This window comes from Mytilus galloprovincialis, chromosome 5 (genome assembly GCF_965363235.1).
Source record: "Mytilus galloprovincialis chromosome 5, xbMytGall1.hap1.1, whole genome shotgun sequence".
Taxonomy (NCBI): Eukaryota; Metazoa; Mollusca; class Bivalvia; order Mytilida; family Mytilidae; genus Mytilus; species Mytilus galloprovincialis.
Window position 1 is genome coordinate 77,978,027 of NC_134842.1, and position 23,748 is coordinate 78,001,774.

Here is a 23,748-nt window from a genome sequence, read left to right on the forward strand (position 1 = left end):
TAAATTTGTATTTAGACTATTAAAATCAACAGATCATTATTTCATGGAAATATGAATAATTTATCCTCGTTGTAACATCATGAAAAACCATATATCCGCAATGATGGACAACTTATCATGATGACTTCATCAAAAATACCTCGACCAAAAACTTTAACCTGAAGCGGGACAGACGACCAAACGAACGGACGAACGGGCGCACAGAGCAGATAACATAATGCCCCTCTAATATCGTAGGTGGGGCATAATAATAGTATTGTTATTGTTGCTGGTGTGTGTCTTCCAGATTTCATTGCAAACACAATTATGATTTAGGGGGGGGGGGGGGGTGATGAAAACAAATGTTTTTGTTTTTTGTTTCTTGTTTCTAATTATCATGATCATGTAATGATAGCGAATTTTTGTATTCAACTGAATTGTATACAAAAGAGTTCAACAGAATGCATCAGAAACCAGCAATCTGAAATATCACATCAAGAAAATAAACAAATTTTGAATCACAGACGAATATAAGTAATGTTTACCAATTAAACACGATCAGTCTCCCCCCAAAAAAGACCACATTCGGGAAATATATGTGATAAGTCAAACTGTACATGTCTGATTTTGTTTTTAATTTAGTTCGACCTTGAAAATATGTATAAACAAGGTAAGAACTACGTGGTAAAAGTATAAATTGAATGTAGACTCATCATAACAGGAAGATGAAGGGTGTGATTATTAACGATTTCAACTTGACATCATCCGGAGGTTACAAGTGGAAACATAATTTTCTCTACATCAGCTTGGTTCGACTTTATTCATTGTATTATTCAATGCTTTCATTTTTGAGTGTAGTATACATTGACTAAATCACGGATGGGAGAGGCTGACAAGTTGTACACTTTTTTATTTTAATTTTAAGTAATAACAGTAATCACGCAATGCGATAAACACAACACGTTTCGATATCTTGAAAAAAGCAAGGGTTGCATACATGTACAATTTTCATTAGTAAATCAAGTTTTGGATGTTGTTTATTATGAGTAATAAGTTTTAACTATTGGGACTAGTTGGCATTTCTTTCTTTAGATTTTATGTGTCCTGCGTGTTTTTATGTCTTTACATATAGGTATTAAACTGGTTTTTTATGGCATTAGTTTGACGAGTGGGTCTTTTTCTTAATAAGATTACACTTTTATGCATGTGAGGGACGAGTTGACATATCTTTATTTAGCAGCAGCAGATAAACTATTCTCCATCAGTTTAGTTTTTCAATGTAGCCAGTAGTCTTCGATTCAATTGTATCGTACATACAAGTAAGTTATTTAACGTGACACAATATGATGCAGTTAGTACATTTCATTTTATCATGACATATTTGGTATTGAACAGTTATTATGGTGGATAGTTAGGTCGACATAGCTTTATTAACTCGTGACTAAATAATTGGAATATGAACAAAAAACACTTAAAATGTACTGCAAGCACGTTTTTTTTTATATAATTCAGAGGAAATGCTATGCCCGACTCGCCCGACTCGTACATTTGAACAACCGGACAAGTAATTATTTTTGTCTTGGTTGCCCGTGGACAAGTAAAAAAATATACAAGACAAAGTTAAAATCCAACAAAAACATAAAATTAATTTCAAAACGTATAAAGATGTTTAATTTATGTAAAAGAAACCAATGTTCAGCAAGTAAAAACATAATGTTCATGATGACAATAAATATTTCATGATACAGGAAATAGATCGATTACCAAAATAAATAAAAATAAGTATGCGAACCCGAGTCGCGTATTATTGCATTGGCTTTGTCCGTTGACCCGGGATCGTCGATTAGGTTTTATCCATCATTTACCGGAAGTGTCATTTCTTAAATCTTTTTATCGGGATTCAGATTGATAAATACTTGATAAAAAGGTGGGCAAGCAAGACAAAAACAGTCACAAGTCGAGTAGAAAACCTTCAATGCAAATTGAGGACACAGAGTATTTAAAAAAAACCGGAAGCGAGAATTTCAGACATCGTGGATATCAGATTGCCCCTGGCTTTCTATGGAAATTCGGAAAATAAATTAAGTTTTTGTCTTATTTATAGATGAAAGGTCAACATTATGTGTTGTCAAAGTGGAAAATAGAAGGGACGCTTTAATTGCCCATCAAGACAATAATAAATAATCAAGAAAAAAACAAGTGTGTCAGTTGAGAGAAACACCACAAAATCAATAGTTTATCTATTATTTAGTTTACATTTCTTCAATCAGTCCTCAAATTTAGTATATGTACCTACTGGCTACAATTTTTATTCAAAAACTTCTGTAAAATTGCCCTTTACATGTCATTTTATTGGTTGGTTTGCTGTTATATTTCTGTTCCATTGATGTTAACCAATTTCCTACTTTCCTAATTTTTTACACATATAAACAAATAGATTTCATTTGTTTGTGATGCACAACAGTGCTAAGTTAGAATCATATATTAGCTAACAAGAAATACTTCAATATTTATTGGGATCATCAGGGCAAGTAAAAAAATTTCCGGACAAGTAAAATTTTAGGCTTCACTTGCCCGGGGACAAGTGCTCACAACAAATATTTCCACACCCCTGTGAATTATTCAGAAGGTAGATATAGGAAGATGTGGTATGAGTGCCAATAAGACAACTCTCAATCCAAGTAACAATTTATAAAAAGAAGGGTTTGTTTTACTTAAGACTCTGAAAATGTTTGAAATAAGCATTCAACGTGTATATGCTCTGATAAATCTAGGAATCATATAATATTTTCAAAAAATGTCAATAAGGCTTCTTATTAAATCGTTGTTAAAAAAATCGGATGTAATGTAGAAAGTAAAATAACGAAAATACCGAACTCCAACGCAATTCACAAATCGAAAAATGATTTATCAAATAGCAAAATCAGAAACTTAAACACAACAAACGAATGGAAAACAACTGTCATAATCCTTATTGCTTTTACAGGAATGTTTTACTGTAGAAAACAGTGGAAAAAAACCTCGTTTATAGGTAGCATAATATGTATGACAATAAGGTTCTACTTATGGCATATGGGTAATTATTCTTAGGCAATGTTGTTTTTTTTTCAGTTATCAACATAATTTGCTCAAAGAAATATTTAAGTGACATGTTTTTTGAACATTTAACAACATTTTAAAATTTTGTGCATGCATCTTGAAAACGTTATGTATTTAAAATTGAGGAATCATATCTAAACATCATCATGATCATTTTGTTTCATAATGTGTTAACACAATTCTTTGAAAAATGTAGAAATGATATTATAATATGCTCAAATAATATATTGCTGTTATCCAGATTTATTGTTATAGTGCCGTCAGCGAACCTTACCAATTCAAGCTAAGGCTATTCCCGACACTTTATAGACATGGTGCTAACCGATTTTGGAACAAGAAACCAGCAGTTTTATTAACTGTTAAGATTTGAAAATATCTCACATTTTTACAACATATAAATGCGTCTGAAGATAATCAATACAAAATAACTGAGATGTGTTGAGGATTGCAAACGAAATAACTATCCACCAAGGTCAAGCTGATTTTTTTTGTGTGTAAGCAAATACAATTAAAAAGAGAGAGGGACATACTGATTTATATGGTGATATGCATGTTCAATGAGTATTATGATTTATATAGGAGGAGTACCAGGTTATTTAGATAACATTTATCAAGTTTTAAACTTCAATTTGTATGGTCAATACTATAAGGTCCTGTGTAACCTTTCGTTATTCAAGCTTGGAATACTGTAAATGCAGAAATTACTGCGTACATTTATTATTGCAATTTTGTCATTTAACACTAAAATTCGATTTTAATTTCTACGATATTGAGAAAAATACTGTTTTCTTCATATACAAATTTTCAAAATGGGAGTTTAAAGTGTTGCAATTATAACTCGGTTGCATATATCTCAGTAATAAAAACATCGGAATAAAATTCTTAATTTACAGTTACCAAATCATGCTAAATGATTAGGATTGCTTATTATCATTAATTTGTCAAGTGAGCATAACAATATTAGTATCAATCAATGTAAAATACACATTCGACTTGATCGACATTAAAAATGAGTTAAAACTGAAGCGTGAAGTTCATTCCGAAATTTTGCATAGATTACCTTAACTGGATTGCAAAATTTTTTGGAATTTTGGTCCTTAATGCTCTTCCACTTTGTACTTTATTTAGCCTTTTAACATTTTTGGATTCGAGAGTCACTGATGAGTCTTTTGTAGACGAAACGCGCGTCTGGCGTATATACAAAATTTAGTCCTGGTATCTATGATGAGTTTATTGATAAGGTTTCAATGTTTAATCCATATATTTGTTGTTTTATGATTCGTAGGCAGTTCTTTTCTTTAGTTCTTCTTCATTTGTTCAAGGTCGGACTAGGCGCATTTATCTCTGGTCATACTTGAAACAATCGGTACAGAATCAATAAAATTGGGCAGATAATTGTATTCAATCGGATTTGTTACTACTATTTTCACTTTTGTGAATCCATTTGGCTGTTTAATAAGCGTTTTTAAATAATCGTAACTTATATTACATAAAAGGGCAACATCTTTTGTCCAATTTCAGATGAAAATATATCTAATTAGTTTTATTCAAGATATTAAATGGCCTAGAATTGATGATTCTCTGCATAATATGATAACTAAAACTAAGGTTAAACTACATTTATAACAGCAATACACGTTTGACTGGTTTATACGACGTTATATGGTCTAACTACTGGTGCCTCTAATTTCGTCCTTGTTGCGGAGACGATTTGAAATGTGCAGTGGAATAAATTGTTTCATATAAAGTTCGACGATTTGGGATTTGGGAGTTCGACGATAACGTTATACCAATAGCATTATTATATCCATATCACATAACTAACGAATGTTTGCTAATAACTACGTTTTAATCCAATATTTACAATATATACAATCATTTTCGTAATACAATTTCACAACATTGTTTTCGATGTTAACTTATCGCATGATAAAGACGATCTGTCTACGTCTGAACATTAGACATCAAATTTCACACTAATTTAACCTGATTCCCAGAGATGATCAAAACAAAGTAATTAAATTAAATAGCCACAGCTGCACGTGCAGACGATTTTTACTTGAACTCTAAATGACTAGACTGACCTACTGAAGGTGTCATAAAATTAAGGAATACCGTTAAGATTAACCATTAACTTTCTACACAGTAATAAATTCTTTGGAAAATACTGTTATCTTTAACTAATCTTAGCAGACGAAAATGTAGCTCTATTTCAACATAATTATATTGAAAATTAACGATAAAAATAAACTTGCAAAATTATAAGTGCAATCAATAAAAACCGATTTCTACTCTATTAAAAATCCTAACTATAAACAATCATACTAATAAAAACTAAAAAGCTATTGTCTTCAATTCATTCTCCCCCTCTTGATTGCTCTAAGCCAATCAAACAAACAATAATTAAACGATATAAAACTGTCTTTGGTCTAAGTTCAATTGTCAAATCTAAAACTATTTCAAAATATTTAACTGTCTAAATTGAAATGAAAATATATGTCCACATTTATACTTCAATTATTTATCACTGTCATTTTCGGAGGTTTCGATCTCTAACGGGCACAGTTTTGTTATTGGTCTTATCAATACAGTTTGTCCAAGTGAAACTTTTGCAACGCGAACATGTCCATCTTTGCCAAAGAAAACTTCGATTATTCTGCCAAGCGGCCAATGTCCTCTCGGAACGTTCGGATTCATCACAAGCACAATATCATCGATTTTCATGTCCCTTTTTTGTTTTAGTCCACTTGTCACGTTTGTTAAGTCCCGGCAACCATTCTCTAATCCAACGTTTCAAAAAATGTCTAATTAATTCCTGTATTTTTCTCCATCGTTTTCTCGGGTTAAAATCAGTATTATCAACGGTTTCTGGAGCAAAATGACCACCTAATTGTCCGTGCAAGAAGTGATTCGGTGTTAAAGGTGTATCATCTTTCGGATCGGCAGATTGGTACGTAAGCGGTCTCGAATTTATCAGTGCTTCAACTCCGGTAAATGCTGTTAAAAGTTCCTCATCATTAATGTCTGCATTTCCTAATATTGCATAAATAGCCCTTTTTGCCGATTTTATCATTGTCTCGTGAATACCACCAAAATGCGGAGCTAACGGTGGGTTGAAATGCCACTTAATCCCTTGGTTACTAGTTGAATTATGTATTTTATCCTTGTCTAAAAGCGCAACTAGTTCTTTCAGTTCTCTATTTGCTCCAAAAAAAATAGTTCCATTGTCTGAAATCATCTCTTTCGGAAGACCTCGCCTGTTCATCATCCGATAAAATGCGTTAAGAAATGAGTCCGTATCTAATCCAAATGCTACTTCCAAATGCACTGCGCGTGACGCTAAACATGTAAATAGACATAAGTATCTTTTCTGACGTCGTTTTCCTCTGCCCTGAACAGTTATGAACGGTCCACCAAAATCAACTGCTGTACGAGCGAAAGCATGTAAAAAGTAAAATCACAAAAATACTGAACTTAGAGGAAGATCAATTGGGAAAGTCCATAATCACATGGCAAAATCAAATAACCAAACGCATCAAAAACGAATGGACAAGAACTGTCATATTCCTGACTTGGTACAGGCATTTTCAAATGTAGAAAATGGTGGATTAAACCTGGTTCTATAGCGCTAACCCTCTCACTTTAATGACAGTTTCATCAATGTCCGATATTTTTACATTGATGCGTTAAATAAACAGACACAATAAATAAAATAGTCAAAATATGGGTACATCAGTCATCATCGTTTAATAATTTTAAAAGGAACAATTTAACAGAACACAAAAACATCTACTATCTACGAACACATTTATTGATTTGAGTGTCTGACGTCAGAAAATTTTATACGTCACATAAATTTGTCGTTCAATGTGCGTACAAACAATTTTAAAATTTTCATGGGAATGTTAGCATACAGAGTTAAAAAATCAAAAGTATGTAAGAATAAATTTAAGAAATAGACCGAGATTTAAACTAGTCCAAAAGTTATATATAGAATTTATAAGAATCCAAAAATAGTTAATTCCACTACGCGATTGAATGATTTTGACGTTTGTGGTTCAACGTATATTGTAATTCATAATAGAAATATATCATAATGACATATAATAGAACAATATCATATTGACGGGATCTTTTAAAGTACAGAGTCACGTTATAAAAACAAAAGAAATACAAAAAGTCGCAAATACAAAACAAACCACAAAAAATGAAAGCCAATACAAACACATTGACGAGATGTATAAGTACCAAACCACGTGAAACGGATATCGCATGAAACCATTCAACAGTAAAAGTAATAATAATAATAGAACAAAGACAAATGAAAGAACTATAAAACACGTTGTTAAGATGATAAACAACATCAGTACGTAGAATCTATACATCAAGACCATCGTGTATTATTTGAGAAGTTGATACGGAATATTTATCAACAAGGTCTTGGTACCTTCCGATGAACTTTTTTAGAAAAAGAACGAGACGTTCTTTGACATACCCCTGTTTCATCAACTTTCTACTCAGACACTGATGACGTTTTACAAAGTCTGAGTAGGAGCTGCAAGCTCTTGAATATCGAATAAGTTGGGAAATATATATCCCATATGCAGGTGAAGTTGGTATATTGCTACTAAGGTGGGGGAAATTTATAATTTCAAAATTAAAATCGTCTCGTTTGTCATAGATTCTGGTACTGAGATGACTGTGTAAGTCAAATTCGAGATATAAGTCTAAAAATGAGGCGGAGGAAGCCGTGTCTGTTGTTTCTTTAATCTCTAGTTCTGGGGGATATATTAATAGAACCCAATCAGAAAAGTTCGGATTGTTTATGGAAAGAACATCATCAATATATCTGAAAGTGAAATTAAATAATCTGGCTTCTTTGATTCTCTTGTTTTTTACAAGTGTCTGGAGGAACTCCGATTCATATGAAAATAAGAAGAGGTCGGCAAGAAGAGGCGCACAGTTTGTTCCCATAGGAATGCCGACAATTTGTTGTAAAGGTGTTTTGAAACGAATTTCCGGTAACGGAGCCATCACTTGCTCGGCAACTTTAGCTTTCTTCTTACGACAGGTATAACACTCATGTTCATATTCTCTTATTTCTTCTCTCCCTGAAATAATCCAAAATCGTGACGATAATGCTGAAAATGTTTGATTTGTCCCACTAACATGTTTTCCAAGTTCGTGATGTCGTTTCACAATAAGCTTCGTGACCCAATTTTTTCGTGGTAATATTATTGGATGCGACTGTCATACAAGTGAGGGGTTTAGCTAGCTATAAAACCAGGTTCAATCCACCATTTTCTACATTAGAAAATGCCTGTACCAAGTCAGGAATATGACAGTTGTTATCCATTCGTTTGATGTGTTTGGACTTTTGATTTTGCCTTTTGATTTTTGATTTTCCTTTTTGAATTTTCCTCGGAGTTCAGTATTTTTGTGTTTTTACTTTTTGCATCAAACGATAGAAATTCGGCGTTCTCTAAACGTCCATCACATCTGATTAGTCCATTTTCATCAATTCGCGGTTGTAATCCTAGCAATTTGCTGGTTTTCGGTAAATCTTTACTTTTCATAAGAGCGTTGTATTCGTCTGAAAATGCCTCCCTTTGTGCATTTTTGATTATATCCAACTCGACATCTGCATATTCTACGGTAGATAAACTACCTTGACGACGTTGTTTTTGCTTTAGTCTGCAATTGTCAATAAATCTGTGCACATACGCTTGTACACGAACTAGTCTTACGACAATAGAATAACGTACGGGATCTAAACGCCAATCTAAATCATTATTATGAATACTTTCCAGTGTAGTATATTTATTGCTTGTTTTCTTTTGACACTTAAGTTCGGTATCACGTACGTTTTCTATCTGAATATTAGTGTCCGGCCATTGTGGTTCCTCATCTTGTAGAAATTCCGGTCCATTCCACCAAATTATGTCCGACTGTAATTGTTCAACGGTTCTACCTCTAGATACTAAATATGCCGGGTTAACTTTTGTTGGCACATGTCGCCATTGTTTAGGATGCGATGAAGTGTGAATTTCTCCGATTCGATTCGCTACAAATGGCTTGTACTCTCTACTCCTGCCTCTAATCCAATACAAAACGTTCATACTGTCTGACCAGAATGTCATATTATCATCGGGCACTTCTAATGCGTGTTTAACTGAAAGTGCTAATCTTAATCCTAAAACTGCGGACACTAACTCAAGTCTTAGAATGCTGACTGAAGTTAAAGGAGCAACTCTCGATTTCGCTGCTATAAATCTCGTAGATATCATTCCACTCTTATACTCGTGTCTAGCATAAATAACTGATCCATAAGCCTCCTGAGAAGCGTCGCTGAATGTGTGTAGACTCGTTAAAACACTGTCTTCGTTTAACTGCAAACATCTCGGTATTTTAATACAACATAATTCATCAAGTTCACGGAACCACTCTCTAGATTTTTCAACAAGTTCTTCGTCTAACTGGTCGTCCCAGTCTAGCCCTGCTGTCCACATCTCTTGTAGTAGTAGTTTTCCTCTTATTGTGTACGGCGCAATAAATCCTAACGGATCGAATAACGTAGCAACTTTGCTTAGAATGTTTCGTTTAGTAAATTTAAAATCATCTGCCGGTGGGTTAGCTTTAAACGTGAATATGTCATTGTCTGCCTGCCATATAACTCCTAGAGTTTTCACTGACGGTAAATATCCCTCATCGAGATCGACTTGTGACGCGCGATCTTCTTCTGGTATGCATTGTAAAACTGCCTTTGAATTCGATAGCCATTTCCGTGCATACATCCCTGCCTTTGCCCATAACTGTGATAGCTGATTATAAAGTTCGATGCCTTGTTCATCGTTGATTACGGAGTCCATACTGTCGTCCATGTATGTAGATTTGAGAACTGTTTCGGCGGCTCGTGGATATGAATCTTTTGTCATTTCGGTTTGTGTATAAACATTAGCAATACTCGGGTCTTTGTTTTCTTTGTAATCTTTTTTCTGTATTTGCTAATTTACTTAATGCCATATTATAATTGTTCGGTAATGAAGGTGTGTCGTCTTTCCATGGTACTTTAACTTCGTAGTGTCCATCCTTAAATTCCAAAGATTGCTCTACCTTTGACAATGCTTTTTGCTCATCATTGCTTAGAAACACGTTTTCGCTTGGTGTTTTGACATTTTCGATTTCCCAAAACTTCCTAACAATGTTATCTAAATCGTTTCGATCCTCTTGTCCACGAGCAAAATAAGTTCGGTTAAAGAGTGTCTGATCCTGACCGCTATTCGGATCTCCGATGCACGTCCAACCTAACGGCGTTAGTCTAGCAATTGGCTCTCCAGGTTTACCACGTATATCTCTATAAGAATAATGTAGATCCGGATAGTCCAGTCCGATCAACATATCAACAGTAGGTCTCTTTCCTAGATTCGGAAATTTAATCCCTGCAAGATGGTCCCATTTCCGAGCGTGTTGTTTCCAGTCAACTGGCTGTAAACTTCCGGTTACACGGTTAGTAGTGAATGCGACTATTTTGGCGTCTGTCTGACCATTGTGACTTTGAAGTCTTACCTCGACTGGCATAGTTTCAAATGTTTCAACATTGTCATTTAACACATTAACTGTCACTCTCTGAACTTGTCCTTGAAGTCCCAATTCGGCGGCAACATCAGCGTTGATATACGTTTTCGTACTTGCGTCATCCAGTAATGCATTAACACTTATGGTACGGTTTCCATTTTTCAATATTACAGGTACTGTTCTAAGTGTAACGAAGTTTGATTTTCTGTCTCGGCCAATCATTGTTCGATCCTGATTCTCCCCCTCAGTGTCGGCGTCTGTATTTTCCTTCTTTTCAGCAGCATAGTTCTGTTTTGTTTTCGATTCGGTTCTCACTGGAACTTTTGGCTCACTGAACGATTGTTTATCTCTATGTAAAAGTCTGTTGTGCACTTCTTTGCATCCAGCCAAGTTACATGCTCTACTTCTCGGACACTGTCTGCCTACGTGATCATGTCCTAAGCAACGATAACACAACTGTAAACGTTTTGCGGTATCCCATCTCTTGTTAACGGTTAACTTCCGAAATTCATCACACTTCCAAACTCCATGATTACCGTTACAACACTTGCACACCCTATTTCCGGTATAGCTTTCATTTTGCGATTCTCCAAAAAATGTTCTAAATCCATCCCTACGATTTCCTTTATAATTCCGATGTGAATTGCTACTAGTGTTTGCACTTAACCCATGTATTGTTTCTGAGGCTATAGTTTTAAAACTCTGCTTCCTGTAAAATCCACTCACGTAGACATTCAACTGACTCTGTTTTTCCGCTTTCGAATATCCAACGATGATACCTCGACAACATAGATTCTGTCATCTTTCGCTGCAATTTGTTGTACAAAGAACCATTCTTTAACTCCTCGAAACGACCTGCTTCTTTCAAGTTCACAACTGCTATATCCAGTAAATCTGCAAAATGTTCAATGTCTTTAGCGATACCTTCTCTCATAGGTTTAAAGTTTTCAAGTTCTTCTATATACAGGGTTATTTGTCTTCGTTGTCCTCCATACTTTCTTTCTAAGTGCTCCTTTGCGGCATCATACGCAACTGCTGAATGTCCTATATTTTCGATAACTTGTAACGCTTCACCTTCCACATATTGTCTTAGTTGTAATAATTTATATTCCTTTGTCGCCGGTGCTTGGTCGATACATGCTAGAAATGCAGCTGTCCAGCTCTGATAGTTTATTTTATCTCCTTTAAATATCGGTATTGAAACTCTTTTTAATTGTTTCCACGTGTCGCTTCCTAATTCTGACTTCAATTGCTTGTTGTTATTTTCTTCTTTCGTAGTTTGTTCAAATTCTGGTTTAACTTCCTTTTCTTCAGTTACATGTTTACTTTCAACTTTTTTTTCGGAATTCACATTATCTTGTTTTGATATTCTAGATACACTGGATCCAACGCTTGACGCAACTTGGCTCTCGATCAAATAATCACGACACTCATTTTCTGCGTCTGTAAATTCTTCTTCGATTTTTTCCATCTCTTTTGTTGTTTTCATCACATTTTGAATGTCATTTCTATGCTTGTATTTGTCGTATAAATTCCCCATAATATCCATCGCTTTTTCTTCTGCATTTATCAGTTTCTCTTGAATTACTTTTATTTCTTCACGATCCAGAAAATCTTCTTCAAGAATTTGTAGTAATGAATGTCTAGTTTTTGTGAATGCCGATTTCGCTTTCACTTTTTCCTTCTTCAGATCTTCTAATTGTAAACTTTCGTCCGGTTGAGCAATTACAGTTTCGTCCATTTTGTCTCCCTCGCTTGCCGCTGCTTCGATTTCCAAACCCCAATTACTCATTTTCTCACAATACGATTACGATTAAAGTTCTTTGAACCACGCTCTGCTACCAAAATGTTGCGGAGACGATTTGAAATGTGCAGTGGAATAAATTGTTTCATATAAAGTTCGACGATTTGGGATTTGGGAGTTCGACGATAACGTTATACCAATAGCATTATTATATCCATATCACATAACTAACGAATGTTTGCTAATAACTACGTTTTAATCCAATATTTACAATATATACAATCATTTTCGTAATACAATTTCACAACATTGTTTTCGATGTTAACTTATCGCATGATAAAGACGATCTGTCTACGTCTGAACATTAGACATCAAATTTCACACTAATTTAACCTGATTCCCAGAGATGATCAAAACAAAGTAATTAAATTAAATAACCACAGCTGCACGTGCAGACGATTTTTACTCGAACTCTAAATGACTAGACTGACCTACTGAAGGTGTCATAAAATTTAGGAATACCGTTAAGATTAACCATTAACTTTCTACACAGTAATAAATTCTTTGGAAAATACTGTTATCTTTAACTAATCTTAGCAGACGAAAATGTAGCTCTATTTCAACATAATTATATTGAAAATTAACGATAAAAATAAACTTGCAAAATTATAAGTGCAACCAATAAAAACCGATTTCTACTCTATTAAAAATCCTAACTATAAACAATCATACTAATAAAAACTAAAAAGCTATTGTCTTCAATTCAGTCCTTAATATATATACTGTCTGCAATACAGGCATGATATATATGATCATAAAGCGAGATAGCATGGAGTTTAAGGGCATACGATACAGTAGAGATCCCTCGTTGATTTTTTCCTAAAATGTTGATAGTAGGTCAATTTTAATGTGTACTTTCCGAATATGAAAAGAAAAAAGTACCTTCATGACTTACTTTTTGAAATTATTTGGTTCGAAATTTGCATATTTGTAAGAAAATTCCCGAAAATTCATAAATAATGACTTTTAAAGAAAGTAACAATACTTTTGAACAAAAAGTCATAACTTTTTTGTAAAACGTTCCCTTGATCCATGGCATCAAGTTTAACCAGTTTAAGGTTAAACCAAATGATCGTTTCCCGGATTTAGATTGATAAATGTCAAATAAAGAAATTGACCATATTTTTGCGTCTTTTCGGAAGTGCAGAAAAAAATTGATCGTTGATTTTTTCTTGACATTTGGGCGGAGTGTTCTTGAAACAGTACTTGATTGATTGCAAAAGAAAAAAAATGGGTTCATTTGCTGTTTTTTTTTTCAATAAAAGCCATATACCTTAATTTTTTTACGACGTCTGTCAGTATGGCGCTAAATTACGTTATATAAAGTTTTAATCTCACCAACGTCATGAAATCATTCCCGCCGTACCCGACTATGCTGTCAAGTATATGAAGGTGTTTTCCAAAGTATTGATACTTATCATAAAAATTCATAAGATGGTTATTCGTAAAATCGCTAAACATTTGTGCTAAACATGAGGCTAAACATTTTCGAAACGTAATTTGGACAGGAACCCTTTCATAATAAAAAAAAAAGGATATACAAATGGATCCCAGCAGATCACTTAATCAGATTACGGCAAAACAGAAAAAAATCTTATAGAAGTATACAGGTGCTGCTCCGTCCGACATTGCTTTAAATTGCTTCATGTACCGAAAGATGATAGCTAACATTATTGCAAAGGCCCTAACATGGCAAAATGTGAACCAACTATAAATTAAGTGAGGTGATACCATTAATTAACAACCGTATAACCGCCAACAATGACAAAACCTGTCAGTTTTAAAAGGCCCCGACGTACTTGGATGTTTTTTCTTTTTACATTCAAAATATATTCATCTTTCAAATTTAGAATATAAGGAGTACTGTTTGTCCTATAGTTTGAGTTGTTTTGTGCAATTTCATGTCATAATTGCCTCAGTCGACTGAAAATGAAGTTGTAGTATAACATTTCAAAGAAAGTACAACAGCTAGTATTAGAGAATAATATTCAAGGATGTCTTTATCAATAGATAAGTTGCATTACCTTTCATACGGCGTAACTGTATGAATATTTGCGTACTTGTTTGTCTAAAAGTAGAGCTATATTGAAAACACTTTATTTGTTCTTCTGTCCGATCGTCTAACTATAAGTGTGTTACTTTTCTCAGAAACAACGCTACTGCATGACTTCATATTTGTTCATCAGCTTGACAGCGACGAGTTTGAACGTGTGTACACTTTCTGATCTGTATGTCTGTCTGCAATTAGTGTACATTTGTCGATACTTCAAATTATATCTCGCAATACCATGAAGTTCAAAAGGGAGATGCTTATACAAATAAGAAGACGTTGTATGATTACCAATGAGGCAAATCTAAACCAGTGACTAAATGACAAAGACGTAAACGACTATAGGACATCGGACAGCCTTCAACAATGATTAAGACCCATACCGCATAGTCAGCTATGAAAAGACCCTACATGACAAATGCAAAACAACTCAAACGAGAAACTTACGGCCTGATTTAAGTACAAAACAATGAACGAAACTCAAATATGATATACAATAACAAACGACACCATTGAATTGCACGCCCTTTTAACAGCATGTGAACGGACGTGTTCTTGTTTTGGTCTATAAAATCCAGATTGATATACACAAAAAATAAACCAAATAAACAAACTAACGTGTGACATTTTGCATCTATTTGCAACATTTTGCTTAAATTCAAAACAAAAACGACACCAATGTATTTTTTTTAATCTTTTTAACGGACTTTTATTGACACCTTTTGTACATACAAATATACACATATGATATCATATATTTTTTAAAAAATCAATTAAACTCTGCAATTTTTTTTTATGAACAAAGGCAAGTCCAGAACAGGATGAGAGACTTCTTTATTTACAATTTTTATTTACGAATAGGGTGTTGTACGACCTTGTCCATCCATGAGGGTCTCGCATATGCAGTCGGTTTTGTTATTTTATTGATTGTCTGTTAAATTCGGCCGTACAATAACAATTGACCATTCAATTTGCAGTTTGCCCAATGCTATACAAGAAGAAAAAAATAAAGACACAAACTATTCTGATTCTGATTATCTTTCAATTCAAGATTGTATTATTGACTTCATTATCAATGAGTGAAAATAAATGTTCTCGTAATGAAAAATATTGCAAGCTGTACCCCACGCCGTAGTAATTACTTGTTTGTATGAATTTCAAATCTTCCAACACTAGACCCGATTCAGCCACCCTTCGCGCCATATATTTTGTTAAAATTTTCTAATTAATCACGGGTTCATATGTTTTCTTTTTTCTTTTTGTGTCATTAAAATAACATGTTGATATCATAAATGTTCAATTAAATATTTGCCGCTGGACGTTAAGCAGCTTTTAATAGATATAGGAAGATGTGGTATGAGTGGCAATGAGACAACTCTCAATCCAGGTAACAATTTATAAAAGTAAACCATTATAGGTCAAGGTACGGCCTTCAAAACGGATCCTTGGCTCACACCAAACAGCAAGCTATAAACGGCCCTAACATTACTAGTGTACAACCAACGATCCAAAATATAAAATATATACTCATAATTAGCTACTGCAGCTTTTGTCATGTTTGTGCTGATGTTAAAAATAGCAGGTCCTTTTGTTTTGTAATGTGTCTTATTTGTTAAAATGTTATTCAACATGTTACAGTTTAAGCAACGAATAGTAGGTTAGCTCCGAAATCCTTGCAATTTTTCTTTCTCTTAGTACGTTGAGCAGATTCCGTTTGGCCGTACAGTTTCGGCAGTTATTCAGTGTTTTTGTCAGAATAAAAAGCTCAAAAATTCTTCTTCCGTCTTTCCATGTTATACTGTCAGAACTCTCTTCTGTGTCTTTTCCCTTTTCTTCAATTCGTCATGCAAAGTTGTATTAGATTTATGTTTGTTCATATCCAGTATTTCCTTTGATCTCACTGCTCTATGGCAGATTTTGCAGTCTTTTAGAAACGACATAGCCGCTTTTTTAGCAGGTACTTTTTTGAGATTCGCGAAACCTGATTATGACGTCAGTGAATATACCGCGAAAATATGACCTAATTTAAAGCGACGTCGCGAAATGTTAACGTTCTTATTACAAACATCGCGAAATTACAACGATCTGGTTACCAACGTCGCGAAAACAACACCAACAGGTTTTAAAACATTATTATCTGCCCCTGCTACTGTATCGTGTTCCTTTAACATAGGAGAAGAAGAAATTGATAGTAATTTTTGGCCAAAGACTTTAAACCTACTTTGCATTAAATTCTGGAAGTTTTCTTGTTGCCGTAAATAGTATAATCCTCAGAAAATTCTCAATATTTTTTTGGAATGATTACAGGTTGTAAATCAAATTTTCATGGATCAACTTGTTAGCACCCATCCTGACGAGCCATGAGAGCTGTCGGTATCCTGTTGCACCTACCGCCCGTAAACTTTCACATTTCCAGTTTTTTACCAAATTCATACGTGACAGGATTATTATGCTAGTAACCGGTGTTTAAGTTAAAAAAAAATCCACAATACTATATTAATTTTGTGCGTCAATTTGTTTAGACAAAACAAAACTGCAAAAACTTCGAATACAAAAGAGTATCTTTTTTTCATTATTTTAAGTATGTCACCCAAACGACGTCACCCGATCGGCAATGTCGTGTGACATATTGCTTTTCCTCTGTTTCTTTTACCCTATTCTTATTATTATTTTTCTTCAACCTACTTTTGTCCGGCAGTTTTCTCAGAGTCAATGGAACCAATCTTAATGATACTTTACTGTAACAAAGACCACTGACTTTAGAGTTCCAGTCCACCTTTTGAACTATAAAATGGGTGCCTTTACCATGGAAACAGCAAAAAAGTGGAAAAAAATCAAAATAGCAAATCCATTCAATCTTTCATTAAAAGACCCAACCTGATGAAACTTTATGGGAATGTTGCCTGGCATGCCAAGATGTGTTGACCATATTTATCAATTACAAAATGGCTGCCATTACCATGGAAACTTGATATACATTTACCATTAGACCCTATGGTAAATTCTAAAAAAGTTTTGAAATCAATTGAAACTTTTATGGCATATTCTCTAACATGAACCAATGTTGCATCCGTGATAAAAAAAATTGGAATTGTCTCTGTTACCATGGAAATCAGCAAAAATGTAAAAATGCTCAAAAATTGATGAAACTTAATGTGATTGTTGTCTGTCAAGTGTGCATGAGACTTTTGAAGTTTGAATTTCCAAAATGACCAACGTTGCCATGGAAACTACAAAAATGTCAAATACATGTATTGTCAAAATTCTCCGAACTTAATGAATCTTACTGTTAATTTTAACTGGCATGTATAGATGAGACTTTCAACTTTGGAATTTTCAAAATGATTGCCGTTGCCATGGAAACAGCAGAAATGTGAAACTTTTAACCCTCTTGCTGCCGAGTTTTTTTTCTTGCTTTGTCGCGCCAAAAGCATCTTGACGTTTCTTATCTGTGACGTTGCAAAACTTGTGCCTATCTGTAAAACTGCGCTTTCCTGCCGTCCATAATTTTTCCCACGTCAATGTAGCCGTAATTATGAAAACGATGTATATAAGTAATTTTACGGAAGTTAAATATGCTCTAAGATTGTCATAAACGATGTTTTTAATACAAGATAATTTACAAATACAACTTTTAACCTTGGAATATATTTTTTTTTAATCTTTCTTGTCTTAAAATAAAGTGAAAATAATATACCAATTGCTATACTAGCTTTAAGGGCGACTTTGTTTTATCTTTGTCAAGTGAAATGCATAAATGATTCTTAACCACCTATAAAATAGTAAAATATTTAGTCTCGTTTTTTTATTAGGTAATTGGTATAAATACTGTAAAAAATCTCTCAAATCATTATATAAACGGCAAAACAACGGCACTCAATGAAAATGAAAATAAAAACAAAGCGTGTACAAATTCATAAAAATAAATAAAATCTCCGAGCAGCTGTTCTATGATTCTGTGAACTACTTCTTGTTGTAAAGTATCAATAGTGTCCGATTAAAATTATCATGATTTCAATCCTTGTTTCGGTAGGCGAGGAAATATTTTTTATATAAAAATTATTATCCATATTCATTTTGCTTATTTTTTAATCATGTTTATTATAATTTTGTTGATCACTTATTGCTCAAAATTTTAGAGAATACGAATTAAAAAAAAACATAGTAAAAACGAGGAAAGAAATTCTCTGAGACTATTGTCTACAAGTAAACCTGAATCAATAATAAATCAGTTTCATTTACTATGATAAAGTACACACTGTAATTGACATACACGAAATATCTTTAAATCTGTTAATTGATAAATTATTCTTTTCTCAACGTTCAGTGGCAAATATTTCATGCAATATTAAGGACGTCTGAAATTCAATATTCAATAAAACTATTGCTCAATGAGTCATACAACATAAAAGATTTGTGGTGAATGCCAGAAAAAAAAGAGGTTGCCACTGGGAAAGGATATATCTGTGACGTTACAATGGACCTTTGACGTTCTACACAATCAACAAGATTTGTGTGTAGAAGCCATTAATGTCCCTTTGGCAGCAAGAGGGTTAACAAAGCTCTAAATGACTGAAAATTTACAAAAAGATATATATAAATAAGAAGATGTGGTATGATAAAACTCTCCATCATCACAATAAATAATTAGTTATCAAAGGAAACAGAATTATAAATTATTAAATGTGTATTAAATTAAATGTATAAAATTATTATTATAAAATTATAAACAATTATAGTTCAAAGCACGGCAAGAACGTCATATTTGAATTGTTCTTTGTTTATATTATCTGTCTCGTTTTGTCAAAAACAAAGATAATCAAAAGACATCTAGAGGGCAGTATACAGACTCGAACAATAGAAACAATTAAAACATACAGCCAATTGTTGAGAAGTATTATTTTTTTCAACAACTTTCTGTGTTTCAGGTTCAACTTAGTTGTGATTTCACTGCGACAACTCTATAAAACGGACGTCAATTAAAGAATCCAAAAATTGCACGTCGATTTGAGAACAACAAAAAAAGACGTCGAATAGACGAGCAATTAGCCGTCGATTTGCAATGTTATTTTTATTGTGATGTCAGATATGGACATCGATTCAATGAACGGACGTCGATTAGAGACCGGACGTCGATCTAAGTCTTATAAATATATACGGTAACACTTTGCCGTTTGTAAAACAACCACGTAGGTTATATATTAGACTACACCCAAAATACAAAAAAAAATCCAGTCATGCAATATGTAAGATAACATTTTGCTGCTCGGTAAATATATAAGTCAAACTTGGCAAATCTAGTACAATAATAACAATCGGCCAATTACAATCGCCTATTCTACACAATAACCACTTCGGTAATAAAGAACATGAGCAGTGGCAAATCTGACAAAATAACCACTTGTCCGAATGGGTAATGTAATATATAACACTCCCCAATCTCCATAATTACCACTTGGGTAATATAATAGACAATACTCTGTCATTCTAAAAATTAACCCCTCTGGGAAAAAATCAGATAACCCTCGGCAAATATACAAAAAAAATATTACTTAGGTAATACATTAGATATCATACAACCAATCTTCACAAAACAAACACCACTCGAGCAATATATAAGATAACTATTTGCAAATCTATGGAATGACTACTCATGTTGTATATTGTATAAAACTCGACCAATAACTCAGACATAAAGATGATGACACTCGGCCAATGTCCAAATGACAACTCGGGTAAGTTATAAGTATATTTTCATATATTGTGTCACATTACATTAAATTCGACCTTGAACACAAGGTTTTAAATATAAGCAGCATAAGTACTGCGTGATAACATTATAAGTTGAATGTTGACTCATCATAACAGGAAGACATAGGTTGTAAATATAGATATTTACACTTGACATCATCCGTAGGTTTTAAGTAGACACGCTATATTCTATACATAAGCTAATTTTAACCTTATTTATTGTATAGCAATATAATATTTCCCACAGAAAGTAACCAAAAGTTAGCGTGCAATAAATTCTAATATTGCACTAGTACAATAAATCTTCAAAATTCATGACATCATTAACAACAAAATCTTAGTTTAAACCAATTTTTACCTTTAAATATTATATTGCTATACAATAAAAGGGTTATTGCATGAATATTGGGGAATATTGTCCCTCGTAGAACATATATTGCACTCGCAAGCTCGTGCAATATAAAATTCTACTCGGGACAATATTCCCCAATATTCATGCAATAACCCTATAATATTGTACGTTTTAATACATTTTATTATGAGTGTAGTAAATATTTAGTATATTATGGGGTAATATGAAAATAAAAAGTTATCACCAGTTGCAACATCTATAAACACAACTTGTTTCAAGAACTTATCAAACAAGATGGTTGAATCCATTAATTTCATTTCATTAAACAAGTTAATCCAACAGCAAGCTATAAAGGGCCCCAATAATTATTAATGTAAAACCATTCAAACGGCAAAGCCAACGGTCTAATATATATAAAAACGAGAAACGAGAAACGAGAAACACGTATGAACTACATGAACAGACCACAACTATTGTACATCAGATTCCTGACTGAGGACAGGTGCAAACATTTGCAGCGGGATTAAACGTTTTAACGGTACCCAACCTTCTCCCTTTTCTGAAACAATAACATATACATTGTAATCACAACATAGACATAGACAAGTAACACTATAAAATATCAGTTGACTTTTCGTCCGAATACATCCTTTGCTGTCCTCCTTCTGTTGTTTTCAAAAATCATTGTTCTATTACATGTTGTCTGGTGTCATTGAGACAGACAACATAAGTAATCGATGGATTTTATTATATGTTGTCTGTTGATATTGAGACAGGCAACATAAGTAATCGATGGATTTTATTATATTTTGTCTATTGACATTGAGACAGACAACATATTCAATCGATGGATTTTATTATATGTTGTCTGGTGTCATTGAGACAGACAACATAATTATTCGGTGAATTATATGTTATGGTGTGTGACATCATTAAGACAAACATGATAATCAATTAGTGTTTCTTATGTCATGTTGTCTGATGTCAATTGTAGGGGGGGGGGGGGGGCAACATACTAAATGGGTGGATATTATCTGGGGTCATTGGGACATACATGATAATCAATCGTTTGATAACATTGTATGTTGCCTGGTGTCATTGAGACACAGATTATAATAATGGTGTGGCAAAACAGTCGTTGGACGTCAGAGTAATCTCGGACTAGTTTAATAGGTGATTATTCGGAACTTTTTGTATAAAATGATGTAATATAGTTCTAAACTTAAAAACCTTTTCGCCATTTATCTAAGAACATAACATAATAAAGACATGTTTCCTTCATCACAGAACAAATTATTCTGACCCTTAGTTGGCAAGTTGTATCATAAGTTCGATGGTCTAGGTTTAGAATTTAGTATCTCATTTAAAAAAAAAAGATTCACAGCCAGCTTGCATTGTTTTATCTTAAAATGTTACCGTACAACAATATTTGTGTCTCATTTTAATTGATCAATTAGTTGATTAACACACTCTAACAAATATACAAGGTCCATGATAAAATGGAAATTCCGTTAAAACTTTTAAAATAAATTAAAATGACTCATCTACATTTTACAAAATATGTTCACTGTTCATCAAATATAACATATATAACGTACTAGTATTTCGACACTGTCTGCCAAATGCTATCACGAAGTTAAGTGTACAAAAAGAATTCATGCCGGTTATTAAAAACGAACGTTATAAGAATGCAAGATTATGTACCTCTTTGCGTTGAAGCACAGTTGCTTTTCAAAGGCTACATAATAGAAGAAAACATATAATAGTATATCTTTCCTGGCAACATATAGAAAACAAAACATCTTACTTACCTTCTTTAGCTATTACATCTACATCACGCTAGTTGAAAATAATTCCACCGCCTTTTAAACGTAATACCTCAAATTGAATAGAAGAGCAGGAAGCAAACAGTTATTCAAAACGAGGCAACGATGAACTGCTCTTCCATCAATTGTACGTACATGTACTACACAAGTCATGTAAGTGTAATACAAAATCGTCACTGTAAATATCATAATAAAAATTGACTAAAAATGATAAAATGAATATTGAAATCCAAAAAAGATTTGTAAACACATTTTTGTTCAAACAAATGAAAATAAAAAATAATAATTAGATAAATGACGTGCTTCCAATGCCCGTTTATAAATGTCATCATAAACACTCAAACGAAAAGATGGACTAATCAATCTTCCTTTGATAAATAAGGAGTAAAGACACCTGTTTCAAGAGACATACTACTATTGGTAAAACATTTGAATAACACACCAGTGAACGATACGTAAAACAAGAGATGTACGCGTAAGTACAACTTATTGTCAGAAGCATCAAAGTATTTATATAATGGATGGTCTAGTTCACTTATCGTTATCAATATAATGAAATTTGATGCGACTGTTATACAAGTGAGAAGTTTAGGTAGCTATAAAACCAGGTTCAATCCACAATTTTCTACATAATATAATGCCTGTACCAAGTTAGGAATATAACAGTTGTTCTGCATTAGTTTAATATTTTTGAGCTTTTGATTTTGCCATTTGATTAGGGACTTTCCTTTTTGAATTTTCCTCGGAGTTCAGTATTTTGTGATATTACTTTTTTCTAGGAAATGTCCGAATTAGGATATACAACTGAATGTATGCGTAATTGTCTATGTCGTAGACTGATATACTAGTAACAAATAAAATGATTCTTTCTAGTGCATTACACCCGACTTAAATAATCTTTAGTCAAATTTGATGTGTTTTAATACTTATAGTTCGAGCACAAATTAATAAATTCCTTAATGTAAATTTTTCGATAATTCCGACATGAAATTGAACATTGGTTATTCAACTATTTTCTGTTCATTTTTCAATTTTAAAGTTCAACTTATGGATTGGGCTTATAATTATTCTTCCTAAAGTAACTTCGATATTAAGATACAAATTTTTTCAGTGATTGGTGAATATTTATTTCTTAATGTCCAGTGGCAAATATTAAGGGTGAGGATTTGACTGTTCAAGACAACCTATAAACTAAATAAAACATGATGCATTTTGGTATCAAATTATTATATTATATAACAATGGCAGATCGACGAAAATGACTATTTCGAATATAATGTAAAGATATTTATCTATATATTTCAAAATACAT

At 33.1% G+C, this 23,748-nt stretch overlaps 1 protein-coding gene across 1 annotated transcript in view; it reads right to left on the bottom strand.

Moving 5' to 3' along the window:
• LOC143074152 (uncharacterized) overlaps positions 1–22,594 on the bottom strand; it is a 164,345-nt gene extending 141,751 nt beyond the window's left edge. The window contains exon 1 of the mRNA XM_076249700.1: positions 22,422–22,594. The gene's annotated coding sequence lies outside the window, so the exon portion shown is untranslated. The remainder of the gene's footprint in view (positions 1–22,421) is intronic.
• Between the last annotated feature and the right edge of the window lie 1,154 nt (positions 22,595–23,748).